Source organism: Rousettus aegyptiacus, unplaced genomic scaffold (genome assembly GCF_014176215.1).
Source record: "Rousettus aegyptiacus isolate mRouAeg1 unplaced genomic scaffold, mRouAeg1.p scaffold_m13_p_2, whole genome shotgun sequence".
Classification (NCBI taxonomy): domain Eukaryota; kingdom Metazoa; phylum Chordata; class Mammalia; order Chiroptera; family Pteropodidae; genus Rousettus; species Rousettus aegyptiacus.
The window spans coordinates 165,800,111-165,815,808 of NW_023416295.1; the positions used below are offsets into that span (position 1 = coordinate 165,800,111).

At 43.9% G+C, this 15,698-nt stretch overlaps 1 long non-coding RNA gene across 4 annotated transcripts in view; it reads left to right on the forward strand.

Moving 5' to 3' along the window:
• Positions 1-15,698, forward strand: part of LOC118613765 — a 94,346-nt gene that overhangs the window by 74,142 nt on the left and 4,506 nt on the right. For 3 of the 4 annotated variants that reach the window (XR_004955818.1, XR_004955817.1, XR_004955821.1), the window contains one exon: positions 312-484. This is a non-coding gene — a long non-coding RNA (uncharacterized LOC118613765). Of the gene's footprint in view, positions 1-311; positions 485-13,695; positions 13,887-15,698 lie in introns of those variants that run through there. The other variant, XR_004955819.1, reaches the window with a different exon arrangement.

The following is a 15,698-nucleotide window of genomic DNA, read 5'->3' on the forward strand; positions in this document are numbered from 1 at the left end:
CATGCTCATCATTGATTCAATCCCTGTGACCAGAAGAAACTGGCCCTCCTATTGGTCCATCTTACAGAGGCCAGAGCAGGGAACATGACTGGTAACCTGTATCAAGGGGCGGTTTCCTAAAAGAAAGGAAGAACAGTTATCAGTTGAGACAGGGGAGCTGTGAAGACCCCCAAATCCCCATTAAATGCCATTGTCTAAGTGTCTCTTCACTCAGGCATCCCTTGCAATTCTGAGAGCTCCTTCCTGTCACAAAGGCAATGGTTCAGGAAAAAAAAGAAAAAAAAAGCTAATAAATGGCTAACTCTTTGCAGGAGAAGTCGACACAATGAATATTAATAAAAACTCAGAGAATATGCACTGGGGCCTGATTCAGAGTCCAAAGCTGAGTGGAGAATGCTGAAGGAAGACAATAGCTGAGTCGGCCTTGACAAGAAGTTCAAGGGAAATGCCGGAAAGGAAGACAATGAAACTGTTTAGGGAGAAGGTAAGAAGACTGGGTGGCTGTGATCTTGCTTTTATTCACAAAGCTCATTAAGTGGCAGTAAATAATCAGCTAGTGACCAGGCAGCGGAGGTGGGCTTTGTGTTAGTACCTGTACAGGTTTTCGAGGTGTACAAATCTTGCTGGAATCATTACTCCCCGCTCCCTCTAAGAAGGCATTAAGTATTAGTTAAAGCCCAATTCCCACCTACCACCCTGGGGGGAAACCCAAGGATCTTGAACAATTAGGCCAGGGCCATATAGGGTGCATCTTTGCTTTTAAGCAAGTTATTCAAATATCTGAGGCTAAAACAGTGATTCTTAATGTGGGAAAATGTGCCCTCTCAGCTGTCAGCCCCTTCAGGGATTATCCCAGCTGCAGTGCCACCTTCTCCAGGTGGCTCAGATGCAATGACAGATCTGTTGGGAGGGTACGAAATTCTGGTTGTCTTGACCTATCTTGGAACAGATTTGAAGGGCTATTCTATACCCAGATCCCCCAATGCAGTCACCTGAGTCTGATGTTGGACCTCATCACAGTTCACCTTGTCCTTCTGACCCATACTGATTCGTTTCCCTCTTTTCCTCTCACTCTGGAGAGGTCCCAGGGCACTCCTTAATAAATATACTTGTGTGCAAAATTTCTGGTTTCCTGTTTCCTGGGAACCCAATCTGCCACATCCTGTCTATAAAGCTCTGATTCAGTGCCTCCCACCTTCTCTGATGTCATAACTCACGAATCTCCCTCTCGTTGAGTTCACTTCAGCCACATGGACCTTCTTTCATAACGCCAGATCTCCTCAATTGCTGTTCCCTCTGTGTGTGAAGCCTCCTCTCCCTTACCCTTCAGGACCAGCTTAAATGATATGAATTTAGAGATGCTCTTCCTTGACTACCTGCCCAAGTTAAAATGGAATTTCCCTTTCCACCATGCTTTGCTTTTCCTCTGTGCTTAGACCAGTTAGAATGCTTTGAACAGAACAAACAGGATGTTCTTATAACAGTTAAGATGCTTCAAACAGAACATCTGACTAAAAGGAACTAAATAGTAGAGGTTTATGAGTCTCGTGTAATAAGAGGTTTAAAGGTAATTTTAGGGTTGGTGCAACGGCTCAGCTATGTGATCAGGATGAGGGAGGGGTGCTTTGTGCCCCTTGCTGAAGTTTGCTTTCATGTGAAGGAAGCTCAATCACTGTAACTCCTGGTCTCTTTCTTCCCCTTTGTTCTTTCCATCCCCAGATAAGAATGGCTTACCTGTTTGATAAAGTTGGTCAAGCTCCTCTTAGAACTGCTGGTGTGGATATGATCTGTGAGGAGGCGCTAAGTCTGCCTAACTTGGAGGGTCAAATCCAACTGATTCTCCCATTAAGTTATGTCCCCACATCTAGCATTCATTAGTAACCAAGATAATATTTTTTCCTTCAACTGTTCCTCCATTATCTGATTTCTCAATTTCTTCACAACTCAGAATGAGAAAAAGGAAGCTAATAATCTGGCTTCTTTAGAGGCTCCAACAGACGCCATCGGGAGCCAAGATAGATCCGATCTGCCTGCTCTGCTGTCATTTGTGTATCAACAATGTGTCCCTTAATGTCACAAGATGGCTGCCACAGCTGCAAATATCGCATCATCGCATGATTACATCCCAAGCAGGAGGGATAGGGAAAGAGACAAATGGGCTTTTCCCTCAAGTAGCTTTCTCTTTTATCAGGGAGGAAAATGTTTTTCAGAAGCTCCCAGTAGACTCTCCCTTATAGCCCATTGGCCAGGACTGGGTCACATGTCCATCTCAGACCTAAAACTGGCAGAGGAAAATGGAAGTGTCATGGCAATTTAGTCTAATTCAACTGAATTATAGTGAGCGACTTGGGACTGGGGATTTGGCTTCCTAAACAAAATCAGGGTTGTATTAGCAAAAGAAAGAAGGGGGGGTATGGTGTTAGGCAGCTCCTAGGGTTTGCCGTTATACTGTTCACAATTTGTGGTTGAGTATTTCTTGGTTTGATGATTTATTAATGATCTAACTTTTCTTTCCAACTAAAATCCCATAAGGCAAGTTGGGTGGCTGTGTTGTTCAGTGTTGTACCCTCAGCACCTACTAGGGAGCCTTCCTCAAAGTAGAGGCTTGATAAATATTCATGAGAACTATGTATAATTATGTGCTCAGAATTGCTGGGCACTGTCGTAAATACCAGAAGATATGTCAGACACACTTTTTATTTTCAAAGAATTTATGGTGCAGATGAGGCAAGACTAGCACACTTCAATTATTTTCTATCAATATGAGGCAAGGTGTTTCTCTTCCTTACTTCTTCTAAAGAGTATTTATCAAGCATCTACTATGTGCAAACGCAATGGGAGTCACCGGAGATGTGAAAAAGACCTAGACCCTGTCTCCGATGGTGAAGGAGGTGAACGAGAAAACCACCATGATAAAAATAAGTAGGTTAACTGGGGAGCACAAGAGGGGAGGTTCTGTGTTTCCTCTTTTCCCTCTAATCCATAGGATCCAGCCAGGGCCTGGCACCTTGTAAGCACTCAAAAAATAGTAGCTATTGCCTCAGAGAAAACACATGCAAACACACACACACACACATACACACACACGCACACGCACACGCACACACACCTTATCAAACATGTAGGGCATGCATGGTTGGTTCCACTTTGCAGGTCAGGAAATTGAGACCCAGAGAAGCTAAATGACCTTCCACAAAGAATGAGACACGGGGCCAGGAAGAAAACCCGGAGCTGCCGAGGCTTTGCTCCTTGTTTCTGCTCCTGACTGCCTTCCTGGCGAGGTGGCCAACCAACGTCAGATTCTCAGGCTTGGGAATTGTTCTGCGTCTGGCATCCTTGCTTAACCCACGAACACCTCAATCCGTCTTCTCACATGCAGTAGGGACACCAATATTCATGTCCCTGCCCTCCAGCTAGCAACCTCAGCCTCAGCAAATGAAAACAGCCAATGCCGGGAGGCCGAGGCCTAAACATACGAGATTTATTTTTCTCCTTTTCTTTTAATGACGGTGTGTCTTTTGTATTTAAGTACTAATTATAATTAGTCACTTCCTAGAAAGTGTGCAAACATCATAGCACAGCTGGGAGCCTGCATAATTTAAACATTAATTTAAACATGCTAATTTAACTTTACAATCTGGATTGTGTGGGTTTTACAAAAGAGCCCTTAAACCCTGGGAAGCAGGGGAAAGGTCCTTTGTTTTATTATGGGCATCTTTCCCCTAGTGCTCTTGCAGGCCTTTGTATGGATTTATAAGATTTCTCATGAAAATAGTAACAAATGTCCTCAAAATATTTAAGTACTATTATTACGTTAAGCTTTCAAAGAGCCTTGGTTTACCAATTCCCAGCTATAATTTTCATAGTTTAATGGATGCGAATAACTGTTCTCTAACTTGGACATATAGAAAATAATATTTTCTTTAAATCACTTTAATTATGACATAAGACCCGTATTCCACTGGGATGTAGGAGATTTAATCTCAAAACTTACTTGGGACTCCTTCATGTCCCAGCGTCTTAACAGGATCTGGGAAGCTCAAGTGGTCAGGTGTCCTCTCTGTCCAAGCCCAAGGGGACACTTGATGTGAGTCCTTCAAGAGTCTTTGTATCTGGGCTATTCATAAGATTTGGGGATCTTGGGATGGAACCAGCATCTCATGCTTCAGGCCCATGGGACAGCTGTCCTTTCTGAAGCTCTTACATCATCCCAGAACAGGCCACAGAGTAGTGTGTGGGTGTCTACTGTGTGACGAAACTGTGGCCAGCATCCTGCCTTCCTGGCTATGCAAGTCTTCCTCTTAAGTCTCTCTAGCCTTCCTTCCCTTTTTGAGGAGACCGACATTTTCTCATCAAATGACTGAGGCTTAAACAAAAGATCAGAAGAGCTCTGGGCTCTCCAGGTTGTTGTATCTCTTCCGCCCTGTAAGCAGGCACGCAGAGTCCGCCCGGCCCCCTGCTTGAACTGCAGGGAGGGAAAGATTTAGGAAGAACAAACACAAACTAATCTCTTAATATATTATCCTGCCACATTAGTTAATCCTCACCGACCAGCGTTTTTTTCCCCCCCAACCCAGAGAGAGTAATTTACTAAGAATACCATATACCTGTGTCCAAACAGTACCTATTTCGCATCTCTGATGTACAATGCAGTGGGCTGGCGACTGTGGACGTGGCCATGCAACACATTGCATTATTGCTTCCATTTCTTCATCCACCCCTGTACCTGCACCCTATGCTGTGTGACTTTGCAGTTGCTCCTACTAGAGGCGGAGAGCATTTTCCCACCCCACTGAGGTCAGGCTTGGCCACGTAGCTCTGTAGCCAATAGAGTGTGGATGAAAGTGACTGTGTGCCAGTTCAAAGAGTAGGCCTTGAGAGACTTTGTTTGCTTTCACTGCCTCTTGCGCTTCTGTTATTGCGATGAGAAAAACATGCCAGTGGGTCTGAAGAATGAGAAGCGCTGTCAGCTTGGAAATAAATGCAATGGGGACTCGTCTAGATCAGTCAAGCCCCAGCCGGCCTGTAGATATGTAAGTGAGAATAAACAATTGTTTTAAGTTTCTGGGTTTGGGCATCATTAATTGTTTAGTGTTAGCTGATAGATACAAGTGGTGAATGAAAAGGACATGATCTCTGCCCTCGTGGAGTTTATAGTCCAGAGAAGGAGGAAGACATTAAACCAATTATTCACAAATCTAAATTGTAATTGTAATGAGTGTCACGAAGGAAGGACTTGAGAATACAGAGCGCTGGAGTAGTGTGCAGCAGGAGGACTTAGCCAAGTTGTTTTTTTGTTTGTTTGGTTTTCACTTTTTTGTTTTCGTCTTTAGTGGGAAGGTAGTTCTGGAAAGAGTAACACTGTAGTTTCCTTTCTACAGCTGATTATACGTTCTAATGCCCTCCTATGGTCAACACTGACACATCTGTATGGACCCTGTAAGCCACCTTCACTCTAGGAAATTAAGGAACCACGATACGTGAATAGGTACCGACGCTATGCACAGGTCCATGGTGGGGCTCTGGAGCATCAGGAACATGAGGTTCAATATGCTCTCAAGCTACTGGGGGGTGAGGGAAGCATACACAGCTAACCAACAATGTGCAATGGCATGCCACTAGTCTCAGAGTGCCCCAGGTAAACCTTGATGCATGGGTGAGGTGCACGTCACTGTGGCCTGATCCTTTCGTTTTTCTATTCTAGGGGAAAGCAGATAGTGCCTCTTTAGGGCAATCCAAAGATTTCAGAGTTGAGAGCCACTTTAGGCAAAGTCCCACAGGGATAGACCAATAAAATATTCTCCAGATGCAACTGGTCTCATTAATGTTGGCAGTACAAGATGGACTGGGAGTTGCAAAAAGGACCACATGGAACCATGAAAAAAAGTGGACATCGGTGCCAGACCAGCTTAGGTTGGAGGTCCCGCTCTAACACTTAGTGGTCTATAACCTTAGGCAAGTGATGTGACTTCCCTGAGTCTCATTTTCCTCCTCTGGGATATGGGAATGGCTTTTGGCAGAGGCTGCTAGAGCACACCAACACCTGGTTCTCCTCTCCTTCCTGCCTGACTATATTTGCAGCTAGAGATGGCCACATGACTGAGTTCTGTTCCATAGAATAGAAGTAGAAACTATGTGAGCCCCTTCCAGCACTGTTTGGCAAAAATCTAACATCTGCAATCCGTGTTATTTTCCCCATATTCCAGCTGAATAGAGAATCCTGAGATCCCAGAAGAGGGTCCGGCTATGAGGTAAAAGCATCCTGGGTTCCTAAGTGACTGTGTAGAGCAGAGTTCTCCCTCCTAATCCAAATCACATTAGATTGAGAGATGAACAAGCAACAGACTTTCATTGTGTTCAACCACTAGAATTTTGGAGTTGCCTTCTTATAGTCGTTAACTTATCCTGATTAATACAATTATCTAGTTTGCAGGATTATTGTGAAAATTCAACAAGCTTGTGAAATGCCTAGCTTAGGGGCTCAATACGGTTATTGTTATCACCATGATTATTAATAATTCCTATAAAATGGTACTAAGCAGATGATCTGGGGCTTTTGGGGAGTGTGGTGGTTTCCTCTCTGGCCTCCACTTCCTTGAGTTTGGGCCCTGCCAAACCACCGAGGTTATACAAATTTGAGGAGCTCGGATACCAGGCTTTGGGGTTCTCTGACATCTGTCCAAAGGCCAGCAGAGTGCAGGAGACTAAGGGAAAATGAGAATAGGCTTGGAAATAGTTGCAGTCACTAAAAAACAGAGCAGTCGTCATCAGAATACAGACAAGCAGATGGTTCCAGTTCCAGAAATCTCTTCTTTGTTTTCCCTGATAATGACCGATGCTAGAAATGAGGAGCCATGACATGGCAAAGGCCCCCAGTGCCTCTGAATCAACTGTGCAGCCAGCCTTACGTGCACTGCAGGATGCTCTAATTCTCGGAGAGTCAATCATCCTTGACTGGGTATAGTGTATCTGGTATGTCAATTAACTAGCATTTTTACTTAAACAGAGTACAATGTTCTCCAACCCAAACCTGCAAATTGGCAGCCCAATTGTTAAAAACTGAGCTGGTTGCCAACTTTTATAAGCTGGAAGATTTCACATAAATATTCATATTTCTAGTATCTCTCTAACTATCAAACGACCTAGTCGTGCTGGACCCAAATTTCCAACTGGCAACTGGTTGCTGAGTAGCAACCGCCTCTGTTCGATGTGGCAGACACTACAACGCTCGCCACCATACTTACCCAGCCCGTTTGACCATTTACACCACTCGCCTGGCCTCTGTGTCTGAGTTTGCAACCCCTAGATTAATGAGTGCGATAAACGTGATTTTAATATATGGTAAAATTCTCGGTGATTTTGGCTTACGGCTACCATTTTCATGCCAATGATATTTTAAAATATACTCATTTATTTGTTCAAGAAATGCTAATTGGAAAGTTGCTATGTGCGATGTACTGTACTGTGTACTGTGGTAATACAAGTATGAATTGTATTCTCAAAAAGTCCTCGATTCAATAAGAGGGATATAATAGCTAAAGTATAAAAACTATACTAACGGGTATAAATGTATGTATTTCTAGAGAAGGCAAAGGGAGCAATTTATTTCTCCTGAGAAGAAAGAATAGGATTCATGAAGGAGGAAATACTTATGCTGGGCTTTGAAGATTTGGTATGATTTATGCGTGTAGAAATGGAAGAGGTGACAGTATGAGCAATGGCATATCAGTATTAAAGTACTCACTATGTACAAGAAAGGAAGAATAATTAAAGTTGATAGGAGCGTAGTGATATAGAAAGTTTAAACTATTTCTGTGAAAGCCAGTGACAGATTTTGAGCAGGAGAAGACCAGGCTCAGAGTTGTGATTCAGAGAGAAGAGTCCAGAAATGATATGCATGAAGATTAGTAAAGAGAGAGTCCAGAGATCATTGCAATTATCTAAATCAAAAGTAATTAGTGTCAAAACCAAGGTCACAGCCATCGAAATAACAAGGAGATGATGGAGGCGGGAGATATTAAGGATGCAAAACCTCTGGGAGTTTTTACGCTGTTGGTTGTTGGTGATCAAGAAACAACTGGAATCGAATGCTTCTGAGAGGTGAAGGCGTAAGCGGAGAGTCAGGAAGAAGCGGGAAGTGTAGACAACTCTCTGAAGGAGTACAACAGCAAAGAAGAGAGGAGGGAGAGCAAGGCAGGGTGGAGAGATGATTTGGGAACGGGGGGCTCGAACATATATGTATTCTTAGGAGGATTCAGGAAGGGGCAGGGCTTTCAGAGGCAAGAGAGAGGAATTGACGAAGCAGGACCTCCAGGGAAGCAGGAATTGGAATCAGCACAGGAGGAGGAACTACCCTCACCTGCTGCGTGACCAGTGAGAGTGATCCTCACCAGGATCGGCCATGTTGGCCTCAGGACCATGTCTAACAGGTCAGGACATCCTGACCGTTCTCATCTGCTGAGTGGAGCAGCCCTGGGCAATGCCTCCCCGTGCTGCATGGATAATGCCAGCTCAGGAGGCCACCTCTGGGCCTCTGGTCATCCTAGCATGACAATTTCTTAGCTTCCAGTTGTCCTTTTTAATCTATCGCCTAAAAAGTGATTTACGACCAAAACGTGTTGTGCCAAGATAAGACTGTTGTCTTTTGGTTCTTCCCTACCATGGATTCAACTCACTAACCAGAACAGACTCTCGACGCCAAACTCTGTAAAAAGTTCTTATGTCTCTACCTGTGCCCTGCTGCTTCTATTTCCTTTTCACTTTCATTCTCTGTTCTCCATACGTGAAAACGTTGATGATCACAACTAAAAGTTGCATAGAGAGTATTTAACATCTACAAAGTGTTTTCTCATTTGAGTATCTAACAACCCTGTGGAGTGGTTATAAGCATTAAACCCATCCTCCACATAAGGAAACTGAGGCTCAGAAAAGTGAAATATCTTGTGCAAGTGCTGACAGGTAATAAGTAGCAAAGCTGGGATGTGAATCCAAGATCCCAAGACTTCAGAGTTCATGCTGGAAGGAGCTAAACCATCCAAATGCTCCGTCTGAACTATTTCCCCTCTGAGGCACTTTCACAAACTTTTTCTAATAGAAGACTCACGAGAATCGTATTATTATCCCCATTTGACAAATCAAGAAACTAAAGCTTAGGGATATCAAGTGTCTTTAGTCTGTGCCCGACTTCTATACAAATGAGCTATTGAAAATGTGTCTATAAGTCAAATGTTATAAAGGATGAAGGAAGGGAGGCGTCTTCCCAGTTCAAGTGCACTATAGAATTCCCATTTCTGCATCATCTTTGATGACATGGCGCCTGTGCTATGTGCATGTTCTTTCATTTTGTTCTTTTTCTTCACAGATAAATATGGTTGGCCAGCTTATATCAGTGAGTGCCAGATTGAAAGCTAAAAATTTATTGATTTGTCTGCTCCATGTTCTCCCTCTTGGTTCTTAATAGTGTTACATTTCTGAGAGCTATATTTCTTAGTGCTCATATCAATGTCATCAATTTTCTATTTTCCACTCATTTTTATAAACAGTGAAGAGAAAATGAAATAAAATGGCCAACATTCATTAAGTGCCTTACTATTTTGTGCAGTACCCATGAAAATGTGTATTGCATCCACGATCACGTATGCTGCATTATCAAGTGTTTTCTGAGAAGAGAGAAATTCTGTTTTAATTAGGCGTGGATGAGAACCCATTCTTCCACTTAGAAATTTACATGTCTGATGCTTAAAGGCATTTTCCACAGACGGGTTTCTGCCTTCCTACATTTCAAGCCTTGTTCCTCTTCCACCCCCACTTCCTGTTAGTGCCAGGCTCCGTAGGACAATTTCATAGCACTGAGTGATCTCTAACCCTACCCCTTTGGGTTATAATGATGGATGAGTGTCATGGTGAGTCATAGGAGTGTTCTGGAAGCCATTCCCACACTAGGCAGTAGGCAATAGTGTAACCATACACATAACTTACTGTGAACTGCATAATCATCTCATCAGATCCAAACTAAATGGTTTAAGTCAGACCCCCAAAATACCTGTGACCATTTTAATGCCACTCAACTGAGTGAAAGTAGTTGGATGAGGAAGTATTATTAAAATATCTTCCTTATGCAATATATATGCAATTATATATATAATTACACAAATGCGCGCACGCGCGCGCACACACACACACACACATAGAAGAAAACTGTACAAGTGAGCCTATATAGCTGAAGCTTCAATACTTCAAGGTAAACTGTATGTTCTGTCACAGCTAAACTGGAGTCATCTGGACTCCGTGTGTCACCAGGAATGAGCATTGTGGTACAAGGGGTGAAAGTGCTGATAAGAGAAGCAAGTCGGTGATAAACTAGTGCAGGGGTCAGCAAACTGTGGCCCACAGGCCAAGTCAGGTCCACTGCCTGTTTTTGCAAATAAAGTTTTATTGGAATACAGTTACACTCATTCACTTATGTATTGTCTATGGCGGATTTTGCACTACAATAGCAGAATAGAGTAGTTGAAACAGAGACTGGTCTGCAATTTTGGGGAAATTGGGAAGGACTCAAAGAAGAGGAAAATGAGGCAAGAAAAGCTAATGCTAGATTCGAACTCTTGGGATTGAATTCTGGTTCCATCATTTCATGACTGTGCCTTTGGGCAAGTTTCTCAACTTTTCTGAGCCTCCATCTTTCTTCATTGATAAATGGGGATGATAGTTCTTCTGTCATAAATTTGCTATGAGGATTAAATGACGCCCTATATGTAAAGTGCTGGCACGGTGCTTGACATAAAGCCAGGGTTCCATACAGGGCATAGGCTATTATTAGCTGACAGCCTCAAAGATACCAGTGTTTTGGTTAAAATACTGTTGGCTGAGGTAGAAGGATTTTATGTGTGCTGTGAAGCCCCGTGTGTCGGCACTAACACTTCGTCCTCTGAGGGGTTCTCATTGCTGTGTTTCACAGCGGTGCACCCGGGACAGCCCAAGGAAGTTTCAATACGATTGAATATCACCCCGTTGTCTCTCTGCTAACTCGCCACTCCGTATCACGACCAGAGTCTACATCGTTTTCCTCTTCTTCAGGACCCTCGCCATTTTTTTCCAGAGGCAAGCGAATGCTCTAATTCAATTATCCATTCACCCTGTCGTCTTAGAAGTTCTGCATCTTCTAAGGCAACGTCAGCCGTGCAGATCCAACTGCTCTGCCGTTGCTGCTGCGCCCCTCTTTTTCTGTCCTATTCCAGATCACTCTTCCTCATCCAGTGCATAACGGGGGATGTGGTTGGCAGAAGAAACTTTTTCAGAAATAAGTCTGTATCGGTCCAAATAGTTTGGGCTGCAAATAAAAGAAAACCCAACTAAATCTGGCTTAAGGAACAAGGACATTTATTAGTTTATTAGTTTATCTTCTTGGGTTGGCCTCGTGGTCCTAGGATGGCTGCCTTAGCTTCAGTCATCACAGGACAATTACAATATCAAGAGCAGGTGCAGATTTCCATGGAACTAACGAAGCTTGCGCTGCAGGGTCCCTCACTTTCACAGGCCCCTTCAAGACCCGACAATGCACTGCAGTGGCCAAATACTTTTGTGAAAATTTCGAAACTAAGATCTACGCTTACTCTTTTACTTGCAGAAGGTACTTCACTTTATAACTTCACTTTATACACTTTAGGACCCACAAAATCTGGATCCACCCCTGTTCCTAAGCTGGAAAAAAGAATTGTCCTACTGTGGGTCCATTTTCTAAGAACAAAGCAAAGCTTCCTAGAAGCCTCCCCTAGCTCCACCTCAGACTTCCCATGGCACCTCATTGGCCAAAACTGTATCGCACGCCGTGCATTATTTGTTACTTGGTGGGTTGGTTCAGGTTCTCTAAAAAGCAGATGCCAAGGTTGAGTTAAACATACTAACGATGTATTAAGAGAAATGCCCATGAGAGAAGATGGGAGGGAGTGGGAAGAGATAGGGAGAGCTGGCAGACAGCTGTGCAGGTCTGACTCTGAGTAAAGGAGAGAGAGAGGAAGGAAGGTTGGGTGAAAGCATCTTGCACTGCAGGGTAGTCTAAGCAAAGTTCGGCAAGGCCTTTGGTGAGAACTAGCCACTTGTTGAAGCAATCCTGAGTCTCCCAGGAGTCAGCCTGTCTTGGTTTCCCTGCCACACTCTATCAGTGGCTGGGAGCAGCCCATGGGAAACACAAGTCTTCGCCAAAGCGGTTGTGGATTTTTGAGCACAGCAGATGAACTGATGTCCAGTTACACTCCCTGCAGTAGGAGATCTCAGAGACATGTTCTTGTGGCCACTATCTGTAGCAAGAAGAATGAGAACCCTGGGGCTGGCATAGACCAATGAAGATTCATCCCTGGGACAGGGAAGGGCCCAGGCGGCCTAGGAACTTGGCCACTCAGAGCTGGCAGAACAAAGGTGAGGATCCTTCTTAACGAAAGGAAGGGAAGGATGGCGATGGGGAGGCAAGAACAATGTCTGCCAACCTCGCTACTACCCACCTCTCGACACAGCTCCTGTACCAGCAGATGGCCACTGAGCATGTCCATCTCAGCCAGACCTCAATCAGACATGGCCGATCTTTATCAGGAGCCTTTCCTGACCCCATGGCCAGCATAGTATCTGCAGTAGAAGGGAGGCAAACAGCCACTCCATCGGTGCTGTCCAAAGCTCAGTATTTGTGATGAGCTCGCTGTGAATAAATGTCCTTGTCCCAGGCCTTCTCTGCAGATCACTTGAGCTAAGAGCTGGGCTGCTTTTTGTTTTTGATTTTTATGGGGGTGTGAGCTTTGGTGTCCTGTGTCTCTTCTAATTTGGCCAATTGCATGTTGCCTGTTTGAAATCTCCCCCACTGTTTCAATTAGATAAAAAGTTCTTCATGTTCTGCTTGGCAAGTCAGGTTGCAAGCACTGGGGGTCCTCCCCTTTGGAGGAGAGGTAGGTGTCATTAATTATGCATGAGGCGTGGAGGTTGAACAGATTATCTGAGTAACATTGGAAACCAAGGAACTATTTCATGTGGCAGGAGCCTGGATTACTGAGGTTGTCTCTTAACTGGTCTCCCTGCTTTCAGTCTTGCCCCTAATCTCCCTTTTCTAATCTCTACCCAACAGTCAGCGTGATCCTGTTAAGACACAATGCAGAGCATGTCGCTCCTGTGCTCAGTTCCTACCAATAGCTGGTCAGTTACTTCTAGTAGAAGCCAAAGCCTTTGCATTGATGTACAAGGCCGTACAGCAGGATTCTGCAAATATGCCCCCCACCCCCCTGACAGCGTCTACCTCCTCCCACGGTTTTTCTCCTCAGCACTTTTCACTAACATAATACGTATTTTACTACTTACCTTGTTTATACCCTCAACTCTGAAAGTTAGCCCCTTAAAGGCAGATATCTGTATTTTTCGCTCTCTGCTATATGTCTAGAGCCTAGAATAGTGCCTTACACATAGTAGGTGCTCAATAAATCTTTGTTAGATGAATACCTATAACATTAAAGGCTCAGAATTTTGTTGAGCAACCGAAGACCCAAACAACAGTGGCTTGTTCAGGCTGGCAGGGTGGCTTCACAGTGTCATCAGGGCCTCGTGGCTCCTGCAGCTTGCCTCTCCACCTCATCTTCGGTGAGTGGCTTTCTTTACCCCATAGTGTCCTCATGAGCACAGGATGTTCACTCCACCTCTGGCCTCCCTTTCATGTTCCAGGCTGGTAAAAGAAGGAAGTGACTGGGAGGAGGAGGTGGCACCTAATCAAAAAAGCAAATCCTTTCCAGAAATGTCCAGCACACTTCTGCTTATGGAACGAAGCCCCGCAGCCACCGCCAGCTGCGGAAGTTAGGAAATGTGGTTCTTATACAGGGCACATTACGATTCTGAAGAAAATCAAGGTTCTAATGGTAAGGAGAAAGGAGAAATGGATATCAGAGAGGTGACTTACAGCATCTGCCACATATGGACTTTGATTTTTTTTTTTCCTCAGCTGGCAGAAGTACAGAGGGTGGAATTTGGAATTTGGGAGAACTCCCAGGACTTTGGAAAAGTGCGAAAGGCAAAATTGCCGATTTTTTACAAGAGGCCAGTCTAAACTTTCCCAGTAGTACAGCTCCCTGAAATTCCCTCGTCACCCTACTTATCATAAGGTTTACGTCATGCTCGCCATTGCTTCTCAGTCCTGAGCAGTAACGTGCAGCTTATGGTTGATGCTCAGGAACTATACGAATTAATAAATTAAGTGAAATGAATTCTGGGGAGTGCAAGCCCACACGCACATCGGTACATATATGTATGTGGTTTGTCAAAATGCTTACATTCCATTTATTGCACGCTTCCGATATGCCGTCTTATATATTCAGTTCTGCCGACGATCTTGGTGAACCGACAGTAGCATCTCCCTTTCAAGGCTCTTGTGCAGCAGCCCAAAGCTACTAAATGGTAGAAGCAGGATTCCAATCCTAGGTTGCTAATTCTCAAGCCTATGTGCCCCCGATCGCGGTCACTCATTAAGTCATTCAACAAATATATACTTAACTGCTGACTGTGTGCCAGGCACTGTTGTAATAGTCGTATTTCTAGTGTTGAGAGAACGCTGCTCAAATCAAAACTTCAGTTTTGATAAGTGAAGGGTAGTACAAAGAATTAAAATGCACACGCCCTATCTCGTTTAATCTGTGTCTTTCTTCTAAGTGAGGAAACCACCCATGTGCCTTCCGTGTCACGTGGCCTATTTTAAATTTTACATTTCTCAATGTTTCTTTCATATGCATATTATTTGTTTGATGAGATTATAAATTACTTGAGATTAGGAAGTATGTCTTATTCGTTACTGAGTTCCAATCTGAAGCATACCTATAGTTAAGACAGTGATGGGCACACTGGGCTCAATAAATTCCTGTTAGATGAAACAGAATTAGTATTAGGCAAGGTTTTTGGCTGCCAGCAACAAAAACTGCCCTGAGTTATATATGCAGGAGAGGACTTTATTGGAAGGATGTAGCTCACAGAACCAGCTTTATAACACAGGCAAGAACAAAGAAAGGTTAGATTAAAAAAAGAGAAAAATACAGCCAAAGTCATGGCTACGTGAGCTGCTACCATGGTCACCACCACTGCTGGACACTCAGTCTACCATTTCTAGAAACTGAATGCTGATGTTTACCGCTGCACCACTGTATCCGCTAGATTATACTGCAGTGACAAACAGCTCCAACATCTCAATGGCTTAAATGACAAAGGTACATTTCTCACTCCCATTATGGTTCCAGAGTGGTGGGCAGGGGGACTCCGCTCATCAGAGTCACTTAAGGTTCCAGGACAATGGAGGCCTTATGCTTCCATGATCCCAGAATCTGGAAAAGGGAAGGGCACGAGGACAATTGGAGCTAACCAGTTTGACCAGCTCATAAAGTTCTTTTCTGATGTGACACAAGCTACTTCCCCTCTATTTCACTGACCAAAGCAGAGTCCATGACCATACCTAATTTCTTAGGGGGTGGGAAAGTACAATTCGATTAAGTGCCCAGAAAAAGAACTTTTGTATTTGTGATCAGCTTTGATGAATCTGCAAGTTCCAATACCACTTCCACCACAAATACTTGCTAACTAGCTCTGCATTTCGCGTGACTCATTTAATATTCAAAATCCTGGTAGAATCATCCAACCAGCCAAAGTCAGGTCATGTTCAGGGTTTCATCAAAGAGGTGCATGATCGA